Source organism: Habropoda laboriosa, unplaced genomic scaffold (genome assembly GCF_001263275.1).
Source record: "Habropoda laboriosa isolate 0110345459 unplaced genomic scaffold, ASM126327v1 scaffold105, whole genome shotgun sequence".
In the NCBI taxonomy this organism is placed as follows: Eukaryota; Metazoa; Arthropoda; class Insecta; order Hymenoptera; family Apidae; genus Habropoda; species Habropoda laboriosa.
The window spans coordinates 439,983-455,200 of NW_017100206.1; the positions used below are offsets into that span (position 1 = coordinate 439,983).

The following is a 15,218-nucleotide window of genomic DNA, read 5'->3' on the forward strand; positions in this document are numbered from 1 at the left end:
ATAAATCACGAGAATTTTCGATCACCATAAATTCGAAATGTGTTGTAAATATGGAGGGAAACGTAGAGAGGAAGAGAGAGAGAGAGAGAGACGCAATCTCCCGAAAATTAAATGGAACGAAGGGAAAATAAGAGGTTCCGCGAGAAACTTCGATCGTTTCGAGTTCCGGATTTTAGCGAATCCTATAACTTGCGATATAATCGAAGTTTATCGAGCTCGGTGCATAGAAAATGAACCTACTTTTCTCCGGAAGGAGGGGAGATTTCTACGAAAAACGAACACACTTTTCCTACATTTCCAGGCGCGTTTTCAATTTCTCGGCAAAACAAGTTACGTCAGCATGTTCGCCTATTATTTTCGAACGTTTTAATTCGATAACGTTTAAAAAGCGTTCGCACGTGTGAAATAGATTACACGGCGCCGGGGAACGCGTGTTAGAGTTTGCATTGTCGATTATTGGAAGGCCGGCAGGAAACAAGTCGAAAGTTAAATGAACCAACTCCGTCAAAAATGTTATTTTCCCCCCTCCGGTAAATTTCGCGTTTCACCGTCCGGATGAAAGTTACAGCGCTGATAACACGTTTCTCAATGGAACAACGTGCTCGGGAAATTTCATCGAAACTTCGATTTCGTGAAAAAAAAAAAAGAAACATTCTTTCGATCGAAACTTCGCTTTTTCGAAAAAAAGAAAAAAAAAACATTCTTTCATAGACAAATTGCACTTTAACCAGAAGAAAAATACACGTGTATCGATACCTTCCCCGATCGAACTTTTCGTTACTTTGTAAAACAGGAAACAACAAGGCGGAGGCGGAGTTTCGAAGGAAAGTTAATGGCGAAGTTCGTGGTAAACCGTTTGTTCAACTTCAACGGATACTTCAGAACGAAACTTTCCTATCTTCACCGGGCGAGAGAAACAGAGGTGGCAAGGCTGTTTATTTAACGGGAAAGTTTCCCCCGGCGAAAAATACCGTCCAATTGATTCGGCCAGGCGAGAAAGAAGGTCAAGATGAAGGAAGCCCCGAACAGAGGCTCAGCCCGGTCTCAACTGTCCGCGATTTTTATCGGATGCAGAAACACCCTCGGTCACCCTTTGGCTCGTTGAAAATCTGTGTCAACCTTCATTAAAGTCGCTGTTCTGTCGGAGGGGAGGAGCCGGAAACCGTAATGATCCACGAGCGGCGAAATTCATTCAATTGACCCTTTCATCCCCCTCCACCCTCCAGGTTCTCCTTTTTTATTCGGGACCGTCGCGACGCCCGGGGGCCGTATTAAGTATTTCGATGGACTTTCGCTGTTTTCCAATGGAGAGTGTTCGTGTCGTCGACACAGCCGAATTGGGACAGCTTTTATGGGGGAATGAACGAAACTGCGTGAAATTTTGGAAAATGTGCCAATACCAAAAATGCCAGACACAAGAATTTTCCCGAATTTTATAACAAGAAATTAGGGTAAAGTTTGTGAAACGAACGTTTCTTTCGACAGAAAAAAGTTTCAATATACCGGTATAACATACTTTTCACTCGTTTCCACGCCCTCGATGCGGATTATCGATGAAAGAAGACAAGTCTGGAATATTTTTTTCCAAGTACCACGTTTATATATAAATTTCATTAAACCCGGAGTATAACACTTACAATTCTGCAGTTTCTTCAGCTCGTAATGTGAAAAAAGCAGAACGTTCCCTAGTTAATCGTAATTACAATTCCCGGATAGAATATGGGAGAAAACGTTTGTTCTCGCCAATTTCCTTCGTATCTTCCATACACGTGCATTTTTCCTCGCGTCTCGAGTCGCGTATGAAATTATACGACTGAATTTTATTAATTTAACTATGAACGAAGCGAAAGGCGAGGGTAATAATTCCGCGGAATTATCGAAATACCGCCAACGATTTTTTCTTTCTTCCTACGACCTGAATAAATTAATGACATTCATTTGAATATATGCTTCAAGACTTACTAAGCGTATAATCGTAACGCTGTCACTCGTTGTCGATAATTAATTCGAGAAATTTGTCATAGGGCTTCCCCTCGACGATCGAAATTCGTGGAAATTTTTCGTCGCCCTTTGTCCCTCGAATTTACACGAATGCAGTACAGAAGAAAAGTGTGCGAACGCAGGTAACGGCGATTACAATCATTCACACTTATTCTTTTCTCTCTCCAGCACGTAACGTGTTGATGAATCACGCACCGCGGCCCCGATGAAAACGTAGCCGGAATCGATGTACAAAGTGGAACGTTACACCTGGGAAATGAAAGTGAGTCGAACCGTATGAAGAAATAGATTTGATCGTTGCCTCCGCTATAGGTAACCAGTTATTACATCGATTTTTCCCTTTTTTCTTTCTTTCCTCCATTTTTTTTTTTTGTCGCTTTCCCCCCCGTAATTGTTCGTTTCCCTTTTAGATTCACGACGAAATTGAAGTTTCTCCTAATTTACAGGTGGAAATTTTTCCCATTCTCCACTCCCAAGTTCTCGTTTCGGAAGTTTAAATTGGCAGTCAACGATCGCCAGCGCGCGTTATACCTCTAACGCATTCTTCGTACTTCGCCTGGACGCATTTCACAACTTCCACTTAATTGCAATGTTATGTGCAAGCGGCCGTTTTTCCTCGTTAAACTTCCGCTTGTAAAAGTGCCGAGGCTCGATCGCGTTTTATACTTCAACTGCAGCGCGTCGTTAGTGTTCGTTGCTATTTCTTCCATCTCGAAGGATCAACTTGGGTAATTGTTTGCTGAATTTCATTCTGCTGTTACGAGCGATGAGAGAAAAAGGGCGGAACGTTTTTTAAGTTGTTTGTTACCGTTCGGGGGAATCTCGAGAGTTGGAAAATAGAGGGTAACAGTTCGCGTAAACGGCGATGGGAATTTTTCTTGTCCACGTTTTAAACGATCATTTTCATCGTACGTCATGATGTGAAACGAACGAACAGCCAACAGGGTTGCGTTTCGCGTAAAGTTGCAAGCAAGACAAATGCCGAAAGGAACTGAGGCAAGTTTTGAGAGAACATTCGTTACGGGTTATGGTTTTTAAATTTCCGGCCGGAACTTTTCGGAAATCCCTCTACTTTGATGGTAGTTTAACGATGCGATTGTTCACCTTGCTGCCAACGGAGTTGCGATAAATTTCGACGAATGTGAACCTCTGTATCCTCACCTAACGTAAGAAGTGTAGCTGCTTCGATAAATTTGGAGATTCTTATTTTTTATGCATATATGAATTCGTATGGTTTTGAGTATATGATGCAGTAATACTGAAGATAAAGGCAGGGCGTGAACTGAAGTAGAATAAAGTGACATTATTGCAGCAAGTCATGGAAGTTATGCTTTGGATGCTCTTCCAGTTTGCAGTGCTTTTCTTCTTTTCATTTATGGATCACGTGAACGCATTTCATTTGCATTTTTTCCTGTAACGATGATTACAGTAATCATCTTAAGGGGCCATTTGATAATTAATGAAATTGACAATATTCTCCATTCAAACGAACAAAATTATTCTCCATTCGACTGAAATATATATCCACTCATTCCGTCCAAACATCAAAATGAATTCGAATCACACCGTTAACACTGCGAACCAGCTGTTAATTGAAAGGGTAGAAGTAGAGGCAAGCATAAATGGTAAAATGTCGCCTCCCTGGTTGCTCGAAGCTGACATTCGAGGAGGTCCTATTCAACGGGCAACCATTGGCTAACATTCCCCGTTCGACGACGTCGATTCAACGCCGGGAACGAAGGGAAAAGTGGGAAAAGAAGGTGAATTTCTCTTGTAAACAAATCCACAAGACCGAACCTGGCACGTCCGTTTTTAAGGGCATAAAGCACGGGAAACGCGGCCATAGTGACTGTGGTTGACGTCAAAGGACCATTTTCACGCTCTTTCCGCGCTCTGTGTACTTTGTCGCGGGACAGTCGCCGAGAAATGGCGCACGGATGACTGGGAAGTTGTGAAAATTGACGCGCCGTATCGGGTCACGTAGCGTCGAGTCTGCTTTTCACCCATTTTCCGTCCTTCACCGGTTGCTCCTCCCGTTTCGTTTCGTTTCGTTGAAATTACAACAACGCGATTCTTCGAAACGACGACGCTTGATTAATTACCCGCTCTCTTTCACCAGCGATTTAATCGCAAAAAACGATTTACACGGGTAATGATATCGATTAAGGGTGAACGCAGAAATGTGAAAACATGCTTCGATTCGATGGATTTTATATGATTTTTCAAGACAGAGAGTCACAGAGGGTACAATGTAATTTTTCAGAGAACCACGAATTTATCGTTTAACAGAAAAATCACTTTACCCGGGATTTATAATTACTTACATGGAGAGTAATGAAGTTGATCAGCTGTTCTCGTGCGGATCGAAGAGAAATTGTTCTTTATTTCTGTTAGCAACTTCGTTTAACTCATTTTAAAAAATAACTTTTTGAAAAATTTGTCCGATCCTTGAATGAAGAGAAAAAATATGTGGGAAAATACTTATGGTAGTTACATGTATCAGGACACTTACCGAATGCAAGACCAACCAAAGCAGTCCTTACAAAATTATTAAGATCGTAAAAAGAATTATTTCGTCTGCAATCTTTTTAGTAATAAAAAATTCAGTGACATCAGATTTTCTCCTCATTTACGAGATATCAAGTTAGACGTTTAAATTGTCATTTAAATCTTAATACTTATGAACGACATATCGATTCATAGATACGTGCACCAGCAATTATACGAAAAATTCCATCGAAATTTTAGACAAATAAATGTCCGAATTTTTTGCCCCGAATGGTTACAACGCTCGCGCAACGGAACGAGTCGCAGTCGGAAATCGTTATCCACTCGTCGAATATTACAGACACTTTTACCATTCGGCTGGGAAATTCGTAACGAAAGTTTCATTGTCGGCTGCAATCCACACGCACGACAAGCACAGGACGCATTTTCCGTTTCATACGGCCTCCCTAAAAATGCCAGTCAGCTTTAAACGTGCGCGCTGTTTTCCAGCAACGTTACGCTGAAATTTCCACCGTTTCCAATTCTTTGACACCGCCGTTCGCAATATTTTTCTCGCGGCTCGCGCGCAAAGTCAGTTTCACAGATTGTTGTGCAACCGGGCTCGTTTGCCCACACCTTCCACCTAGTTTCACACCCGATCGATATTAAATCTTACGCATTGTTCCGAAAAAACCGATTGTTCCGCTTCAACAATACCGTACGAAATGTAGTTTACGATAATGGAAGTTGTAAAGAAACATTGCCCTTCAACGAGTGTCGTATCGTGAAAAACCGACTGTTTTTTTTCTTTTTCTTCCTTTTGGTTCTGTCATGTTAACCTTTTGTTACGTTCAGTTGTTCGGAAATGAGATTTGAGAAAAGTCGAAACGAGGCGTGTAATTAAATGTGAAGTGTCTTTCTTCATTGTGCCACTTGTTTATTTCGGAACGTAGAAGTATCGCGTTTAATACAGCTCCGGTGCATTGCCATAATTAAGTTTTTTACCCGTTTCACCGCGGTGATACCCTCTTCCGACTCTCGTCTGACGAAGTAATTACGTTGCCGAGAGAAACGGAGTACAAATAGATCGTCTCGGTATTATCTAGAACCTGTTTGTTCCTTATTTATGTATTACAAATTAACATGTACACTCGAGCTTCGTTAGATTCCTCCAGTTAAAACAGTGCACAGAATGTCCTATGTAAGTGTCAGTTGTTACAAGAAATTACAGAACGTCTCTCGTATTGTATAGAAATTATTTCAGACAGAAGCTGAACTATATTTAACATCTATCGACTTTTCGATCAAAAATTGCTATAGTTTCATTTGAACAATAAGAGGTGAGATTTATATCTGTGACAAGAATTTAGATAAAGAAATTCTGGGTTTTATCAATATGCAATGTGTACACGCTTCACTGTTTTCATTTCATTCAAAGTTAGAACAAATTTTTAAAAACAACCAGTCCCCTAAGTTGTACATCTTCCGATAAAACAGGTAAACAAATTGAACGCTTGATTCGTTCCTAAAAAATTCTCCAAACAGCATCGCCCCGAATAAGGAACGTCGAATAAATGAAAAATACGAGTCTGAAATAAAAATAGAATCGCAATTCCAATAACTAAAATACACATTCCAACAACAATTCACCGTGTAAGTCTCGGTTCATTTTTCGTCTACCAAAAAAGAAAAAGAACCAAGCCCAAAGAAGATTAAACAAAAAACAGAAAAAGGTGGAAACAAGAACGGTGAAAATACTTGAACCATGGGAATTGCCAGTTAAAAACAGGTGGCCGATGCGCGCACGACCATAAAGTCGACTCTCCTTTTTACGCCGCTCCACGTAGAATTCACCTATCGCGCAGATACTACTCGCGTTGGATTCGAGAGCACCGGACATATAGAAACGACCAACTGTCGGTCATTGGTCTCTCGCAGGAATTGAATATCGGCTCCGGTGGAATCCACCCGTCCTCCTATCACCGGGATTATGAATATTACGACTTTTCCCGGCCGCAAAATCGCGGACAAAACACCGCTCGTACGATGTAGCAACGTACGGAGGCGGCCTGGGTTTAGAATCTAACCGAAAGGGCGAAACAGCGAAGGGGTTTCGGTGCTCTTGGTGAAATTCCAGAAGCTTTCGTTTCCTACGGTTATCACAACCATGCCGAGTAAATTGTTGCAACGGCGGAAATTGGAATTAGCGATGTCAGCGTACACGAGAACAGTGAAACAGAGGAAATTAGAATAGTCCAATTAGCCGGCGCGATGCACGAAAACTGGTTTTTAACGGCGACGGAGTTGAAAATAATTAGAAGGCTCGAGGCTTTCGAATTTTCTATTACGTCGAGGAATACAGTTCTAAGAGAAATTCTTAGTATCTTGGTATAATTCTTAGTATAATGTACGATCTATGGAAACAGGTTGTACTTTTACGAAGTGAATTGTTTATTTGAGAATTTTTTGGACATTCGTGTAGATTGGCCTTCTAGAATGGACAACTGGTTTCAGGTTAATCGATGCGTTATTACCAGGTTCGAGTCGTTTCGTCGACAATTTACATTTACGTGATCCTCAACTAGCTTCCTTGTAAGATATCGATAGGCTATAAATTCGTCGGTAATAGTAGCTCTAGATGCGCCACTTACGGGGCCAAACTAGAGCTTAATTGCAGTTCAACCCGACATAATTGCGGAGTCGAAGGAACGAAGGTTGGAGGCGAAGCTCAGGTGAACAAGCTCGGTTATTCCTCTGGAATTACGTGGATCACGATCGTTAAAAAGGCGGACGTCGAGTGTCGGTGTTGTTGTTAAAAACGTACCGAGCGTCGCGACGCGCGACGGCCCCGATTTTCGACACGAGAGAAACGCGATCGAGTGAAAACGCTCAGCTATCGGCAGACTGGTGTCCTGTCGTCGCCTTTCGATGAATCTCGACGACTTTCCACTACAATCTCGGTATTCTTTTCTTTCTGTCCTCTCTTCTTTTTTCACTTTTACTCGAGTGCTCTCGAGAGTCACGAACATTTTCTCGATCGCGAAAGAAACGAGGAAAGAATGTTTCCGAATGTTCGACGATAATCTTGACTCGTATAAACTGTTACGAATTCGAACATTGCGCGTGGAATGTTTAAAAGCAACACGTTGCGACGGTTTTTTCTTTATCGACACACACACGCACGCACAGTGCGTTTCATTTTTTCCGATTGAAATTTTCCATATGAAATGCAAGCACCTTTTTTTCAAACGAAATTTCACCGATCGTATCCCTTCACCAAGTGAAACCATTTCTGCACGATCTGTTTTTTTTTTGTTTTCGTTTTTTAATCTTGCAACAGTACCGGCAGCTGATTGTTTTCGGCGATAAACCGCAAACAGTGTAATCGCGCGTCGATGAAATCCCGTTTTTAGCCGAGCTTCGAAAACCCGTGTCCGTTGCGTTAGGTTGAACGTGAACAAGTCATTCTGTGCTATGCGAGTGGAATGTTACTCATTTGACTCCGCTAATAGAATACAATAATATCGCATTCCGCAATCGGGAAATTCCGAACGGTGAAAAAAGCCAAATCAAGTACTCACCAGGTTACTAACAGTATTTCATCGATCGCATCGATCCAACGTAGCACCTTTCATCCCAACATTTCACGCGTTCGATCCGACCACGAAAGATACGTGGAAAATTCGTCAGAGATTTGCGAGAAGAAGCTTCTCGAACGCCGGGGATGGAAAGCGTGGAAATGAATGGGAACGTACCGCGAGGTATCGCGTTCGGTGGCCCCGACACGGACTGATTTAAATTTAGCGTGGACCAGCCTAAATACACACCGGTCGACGCTGTCGGCTTCGAGGAACGCTGCGACACGTGTGCACGCGCATACGTAGCGATTACGCTCGATTTTCTTCTTGCAATTTTCTTCTCGCGACTTTCATTTCAAGATTTTTTTCTCGCGATTTTCGTCTAACGATTTTTATCTTTAAATCTTCTTTTCACGATTTCCTCCTCACGATTATCGTTCGATTTCACAAGCCTACCGATCGAATTAAACGTCTCTGCTCTCCGAATTACACCGGCGAATCGCGCGAAACTCGATTAAAAATTCCTCGAGCCTGTCCAAGCCTCGGTTATGAAACTATTATACGGTCGAAGTGCTTTTAGTTGTTGAACGTGAAATTATCGTGTCATTGAATTATAAATTGTCCCTGATAGAGTCTGCCTTTTTGCGTCACCAAACGAAATAGGAGAAACTCAGGGAAACCTGGTATTAATTGGATAACGATGTCACGTGGTCGTCTTGCAACCAGACGATGTTTATTTTCGTCGAGTTTATTTCACGGTTTCGGGTGGACAGCGTGGGCGACGAAAGACTATAGCATTCATTTCGACGTCTAGTATTATGAGAGGAGTTTAATGAGCGAACGAGGACGAAGTTTAGGTAACAAGGGAATAACGAGTGTGCGTATTTCGATCGTGTAATTAATTTCATCTATCTGAAATTTCATATCTTACGCTATAAAACAAGAAATATAGCGTGTCTCATTTTCCAAGGTAGTGGTTGATACACATCGTTCACTGGGCCTCGTAAAATGAACGAAATTGAAACCGCGAGGTTGAACTCGTAAAATGTAACGCAAACGTGTTTTGACGAAGCCAAAGTTTCGACGAAGTTGCAAAGTGTTTAAAAAATCGAACATCACGGTGTAATTCTGCAATAAATGTGAAACCAAAAGGATGGTTGACGAGAATTTCCTTACTTTCATCCCGTTTCGTACACCCCGTATGTAGAAGGAACGCATCCAAGTTTATGCGGTTCTTAAGAATGCATAAGCCAAAAAGGATTTTACATTTTGCCGCGTACACTTAGGGCCGAGCTTTTCGACGTGCAATAAACCGAGGTTTTCACGTCGTGCTTTTGACACTTCAACGACGCGCGGGGAGGAAAGAGGGATAAAATATTTTACGTTCGATAAACCGAAGATATAATCGAAAATTCACTAACGATAATAAAAAAACGAAAAATCAATCTTCCCATTGTCTGATTAAATTCCGTATAAGACGGTGAATCGAGCACGTTGCGGAATAAACAGAACATCGGAGACACCCCGCCAACGTTGAAACGTTTGAAGAAAGCAGGAAAATAGTAGAAACAATTAAACGCACACTTTCCAAGCGATTACAAAGGATTCCCGATGATAAGTTCCAACGTTCCTCGAGGTCGGCTATTATATATTTAAGCGACGGTTAATTGTAATTTCATTGTTTCCCCACCGGTCCCTGGCACTCGACACGCGCTAATTGGCTAATTGCAAAAACAAACATGTTCATACACGCGGCGGTGGCGCGTTTATACCGATGCAGTCTCGAGTTAATTGCAGCCGTCGACTATTCTATAATTGCTCCAGAAACAGCTGGGACTCTGTAGCCCGTCCCCCTGTGTCAAAGTTAAAGTAACTTTGACCCTTTAATAGGACCAACGCGAAGCTATGCAGGATGTAATTTAACGAGGATTAACTTCTTTCGAAAAAAAGAAAAGAGAGAAAAAGGAGAAAGAATGAAACGCGTGGTGCACTCGGTGCGTGGGGCGGGAAATTCAAGCTTCTCCAGAAAAGCGCGTAACAGAAAGGAGTCCGTTGGAATTAACGCAACAAAGGTTCGCCGGTCTCGCATTGCCTTTAAGTAGAAACTTTTATAACGGGCGCGAAAGGAGAGGAAACATTCTCAAAGGCGCTTAACCGCGCAGCGACAATGTAAATTATTTTTCTAACGTGGCAACGCGACCGGGACCACGCCGACGTGTGGTAAATGACGTCAAATTACCCGGTGAAAATAATTTCCCAGTTGCTCGTTAAGTTTATGACGCAAAGGGGTCGCCGCCGGGGATGAGAATGCGGCAGATTTTCATAGCCATTCTGCGGGACGTGTTTCACGGACAGTTTTGCGCGAATCAGTTTTACGAAACGAAATTGCTAATGTTTAAAAGTGAATCTTTTCATTTTCACGGGTCGAACGTGTCTTCTGTGTGTTCGCGTAATTCATTTTTTGAGAACAACGAACAAGTATTAGGTCATTCTGTAACTTCCTGTCGAATTGTATAATTTATAACAGTGTTTCCAACGAACCTTTAAATGTGATAAAAAAAAAGGTAAGTCTTCTCATTCCACATTTCCTATTTTATTTTTGGTAAGACTATTATGCCATCGCTGTATCTCTTTGGATTTTCATTAAAGTTCGTCAAAAATCAAAATCACCAAAATAATATATTCATTCAACGAAAGTATAGACGATAAACGTTTAATTCATTTCCTTCATTTTACACAGCAGGAAATTTAAATAATAAGGTTTGCACGATACGCTACACTGATATTTAAAACAATATCACAAGCTACAAAATATTCAGCTCACAAAGTGTAAAAAGAGATAATTATCCGTACCACTCGTTCGACAAAATGCCACTTTCAACCGGAACTTTATTTCCCAAATTTCTCCATCATTCTCATTCGGTCCTGATCACGCATAATCCCCGCCACGTTGTCGTAGCAGCACAGTCCAATTTGCAGCTACGAACGCCTTTTTTCCCTTGGCCACCTTCTACGAGAAAGTTTCGCTTCGAGCGTAATTTTCTCGGTTGGGGTAGTTACTGGGCGCTAACTTTCCGATTGTTTCACCGTGATTCACATTGGTTACCGGCCGAAAGGGAGGGTTCACCGTTGAATTGTAAAACTTGGATAGAAATTTTGAGCACCGCCGCCGACGGAAAATTAAAGCTCGTTGCACTACATCAGCCTGTGACTCAGAATTCTTCCGCGAAACTTTTTGCGGCTTTACTTCTCCTCCTTCCCGGTGGCCATAGGAAGATTGCACGAACCGACCAGAGAAGTTTCCGGTGTGCATCGCGTAATTCCGTATGCCGAGGGACAAGCGGCAGGTAATAACGAAAACACGAGAGGTGAGAGAAAAAATGGCACGCACACACGTATAGGCAGGTTCAATTAAACACACAGCCACGGACTAGGGGGGAGATGGCAATTAAACGCGAGGAAAGTCGTGCACCGAAAGGACTAATTGTTTAATAACCGTCGCCCGGAAAACGAACGAAGTCAGGCTCCCGCGTGAATATTGAATTCCACACCGCGTTAATCCAATCGCCAATTAACTGTTTCGCGTTTAGTGGCTTCACATCGACCGGGATAAAAACTGTTGCCACTTTCCGGTTGAATTTACGCGAGGCTCTCTCTCTCTCTCTATGTTTTTTCCACCCTCCCTCGTCGTCAATTTCGAGGTTACGGATCCTGGGTGTAATTAAATTCGACTGGCTACGTGCAACAATGGGAAATTGGAACGGCGAATCCTATTATTTACCGTGCAATGCCTGAAATATGAGATTTCCAAGTGGAAAATCCGGCAATGAATGCATTGCTTAGGCGGCATATGCATTACCGATTGGTGGAGTAGGCGAAGTACCGACAGAATTGTAATTCTTCAGTCACAATGGCATCGTCCTTCGTTGTTCTTATCGTGTTGTAACGAACGATGGACTTTAGAATTTTTTATTTTCTATCTTATTTATGGGATTTTGACTTCTTTGTGTTTGGTCATTTTCGGTGGTAATCAAAATAGGAGACTCTTTTCTTGAAAATTAATCGAATTTTAGAGTATTGACATGCAGAAATGAAATTTCCTCATTTTTGTATGGAAACGTCAGGGTTGAGGTAATTCTGAAATTTGACGTATTACGTTGTAACCAGAAGCTCGCCAGTTGGAACTAGACAGAGCTTACGTCTTTGTCCCGTATCACTGAATATTTCTCATTACATCCAGTTCACCATTGTTTGGCGGGAGTGGTGTCAAGATAACGCACACCGTTCTTTCAAAACGTCGTATCTGGGCTGGTGGTAACAGTCGTTTGTCTGAAACTTTGTATACTCTATCCTCTATCTCGCGTTGAACTTCTCGGGAAGTGGAAAACAGTGAAACTCCCAAAGACGGTAAGTTGAATTTATTAGAACGTACAGACGCGTATTTAGTTAAACAAACTGTGCACTAAATTCCTTCGATCTGATACCAGATGATAGTTAAACTTGACGTATCTCCTTCCGGAATTTCATAATAGGAACAATTTACATCGTGTCACCAGAGTCAAAACCCGGCGTTCTCCTTTCCTTCCATCGGTTCCAACTCGAAAACAGTAACTCGTTCAACATGGGGTTAACAGAGCGTGCTGGACGGGAAGAAACACAGTGATCGCGTGTTTAATAACCGTATGAGCAGCCTTGCAAACCGGATTAATCGCGAACCTTTCAAACGGCGAGTTACAAATTTAATCGGTCATCCGGCTGTGCTCCCGGAAACTCTAATTCATTGGTCGTTCGTGCTGGCGAACGTACACGCGGTTAAACCAGAAATTTGTCTCCGATTACCCATTAATAATTCGCGGTTAATGAATTCACATGGAACTCGCAAAGAATCGACTTTCAATGGAAAACAAAAAGAACCTTTCAACTCGTTCCACGAATTTCTATACCTGACTCTTGGTTAATTGAACCTCTCAACAGTTGGACAGCGAAAACTTTTCAATAAAGAGATCCACGCTGATCCACTTGTCCATCGTTTTCTACACTTTTTGCACACGAGCACGTAGGGCGGTGTAATAGTTTCGAAGGTATGGCGTAAAACGCTCGCATATTGGACGTAACGTCTTATTGATGGCCGAAGCCGGCGAGTTCTTTTTATTTCCTCGCAAGCAGGAGGAACAAGCAGCTCCGTCCAGTTGGCTGCCCTAATGGCTACGGCACGTGTGAGCACGTCCGCATTTTTGACTATCAATCATTGTCATCGTGATTTTCTTCACAGCCTTGGGCTCTGGTTTAGTTGCATCGTGATCGATTAAAGATGCTAGATTAAAACGCCGCGAATTGTACAGTTAGCGAATTCTCTTTCAAGTTGAAACGACGCTTAGTCGTGAAATCTGTTGGCACGTTTCGAAAGGAAAAACCTGTCGTTTGAAGGAAAGACGCGGTGTGACGTTGAGGAGAGTTAGGAGATAGAGTCATCGACGACACGAGGAACGAAACTAGTATCCGCGAAGAATTTAACACCCCCTGAACAACCCTCTCCGGCATGGCGCGATTTAAGGACTTGTAAATTCTGAGCAAGGGCATAGATCGCAACGGGCTAACCACTTCAGCGGGTAAACTTTCGAGTTTAAGATCCTCGCCCTCGGCCCCGAACTTCCCTCTAGCCTGGGGAAACGCGTTGAAGAAGGGGAATATGAAATTCCCGTGGCTAGACTTTATGGCTTCCACCGCTTCTCACTCTCTCTCTCTCTCTCTCTCTCTCCTCTCACGGTTGCTCTTGTCTGGCTTGTACTTTTATTTTATGCAGCATCTCTGTTACACTCGCTAACTCGAATGTTTTCCGTTCCATTTTCCTCTCCGCGTGTATATCTGTTTCTTCATACTAACCACCTCGTATTTTTTATCCATTTTCTTCCCGTTTCTTTTCTCCGTTACGCAACCACCACGATCTTTCCCTTTTCTCTCTCTCTCTTTTTTCTTCGTTCTTTTTTTCGGTACATTTTATATTATCGTCCGCTTCGCTCCTCCATCTCCATCTCTATCAACTTTTCACCGTGCACGCTCTCCCTTTGCAGTTCCATTTAATATTTATTCTTATCCCTCTCGGTTCGCCCGTGTTTTTCTCATTTTCTTCACTCCGACAATGAGTTTCTTTCGCCGTTCCTTCATTTTCCCCGTGTCTCTTTCTCCGTCCAGGCCACCCCGCCCTATTCGGATCCGGCCGCACCATCGTCTCCATATCCCTGAGTGTACTTCGCTCTCGTTCCTTTTCCGCCTTTTGTTCCTTAATAGTCGTAGCTTCTGATGTACGTGCCCGGAGCGAGGCGGCTTAAGCGAGAGAGCGAAAGAGCAGCGAAATTTTTCCGTGTCGCCGGGCAAAAGTCCGGCGGGAAAAGATTGACTCGCGCTTTCGTGGCTTTTAATAACAATCATTTCTTCCTTTCTTCTTCACCTTCAACTTACACACTTCAACTTCTCTCCTCCTTCCTTTTCACTCTCGCCTTTTAATCGTATCCACGATCTCTCGCGTCTTGTTTAAAATTCTTCACCGCGCTAGCGTGAGCCCGTTTCACCGGACAAACCTACAAATTCACCGCTGGAGCACTCGCCACGTCTTAAGCGTCTTGCAAAATGTCTCGTCGGAAAAATTGCGCGATAATGGCGTAATTTCTCGGGGGGATAAGGGAAGATTCGCGAAGACGCGCGCGATGCATGGATCTCAATTATCCGCGAGCGTAAAGAACGAAGCGGAGAGGCGTGTGCCGGTGAATTAACGAGAAATTGGAGTCGAAATGACGGGACATTTGTCGAACAACGCCGAGAATTTCTATCGTTTACCGCGAGGTTGCGAGAGAGAGTGGAAAATCGTGAGATTTTCTACGTTTTCGATGGAGAGAATTTTTCGAACGAGTGCGTTACATCTGTAATTATGTCCGTTTCGCGAGCTATATCAAGGGATGATTAACGCGCGTGAGATTGCCACGGGATTGTCGTTATTTAAGCATTTACAGCGCAATCAAATAGTCCCGGATCGACCGCCGCTCGGTTGAATAATCAATTGCCTGGAAATATGAATATCGAGCGTTTTCGTTGCTTTTCCTCGACAAATTGATCGCCGTTGCGCCGTCGATTCGTTGTGTTATTAATATTCGCGAG

The 15,218-nt window shown here is 42.8% G+C and overlaps 1 protein-coding gene across 3 annotated transcripts in view; it reads right to left on the bottom strand.

Moving 5' to 3' along the window:
• The window catches only part of LOC108570594 (glutamate receptor ionotropic, kainate 1-like), a 63,482-nt gene extending 55,266 nt beyond the window's left edge, over positions 1–8,216 (bottom strand). For all 3 annotated transcript variants that reach the window (XM_017932476.1, XM_017932478.1, XM_017932475.1), the window contains exon 1: positions 8,070–8,216. The gene's annotated coding sequence lies outside the window, so the exon portion shown is untranslated. The remainder of the gene's footprint in view (positions 1–8,069) is intronic.
• Between the last annotated feature and the right edge of the window lie 7,002 nt (positions 8,217–15,218).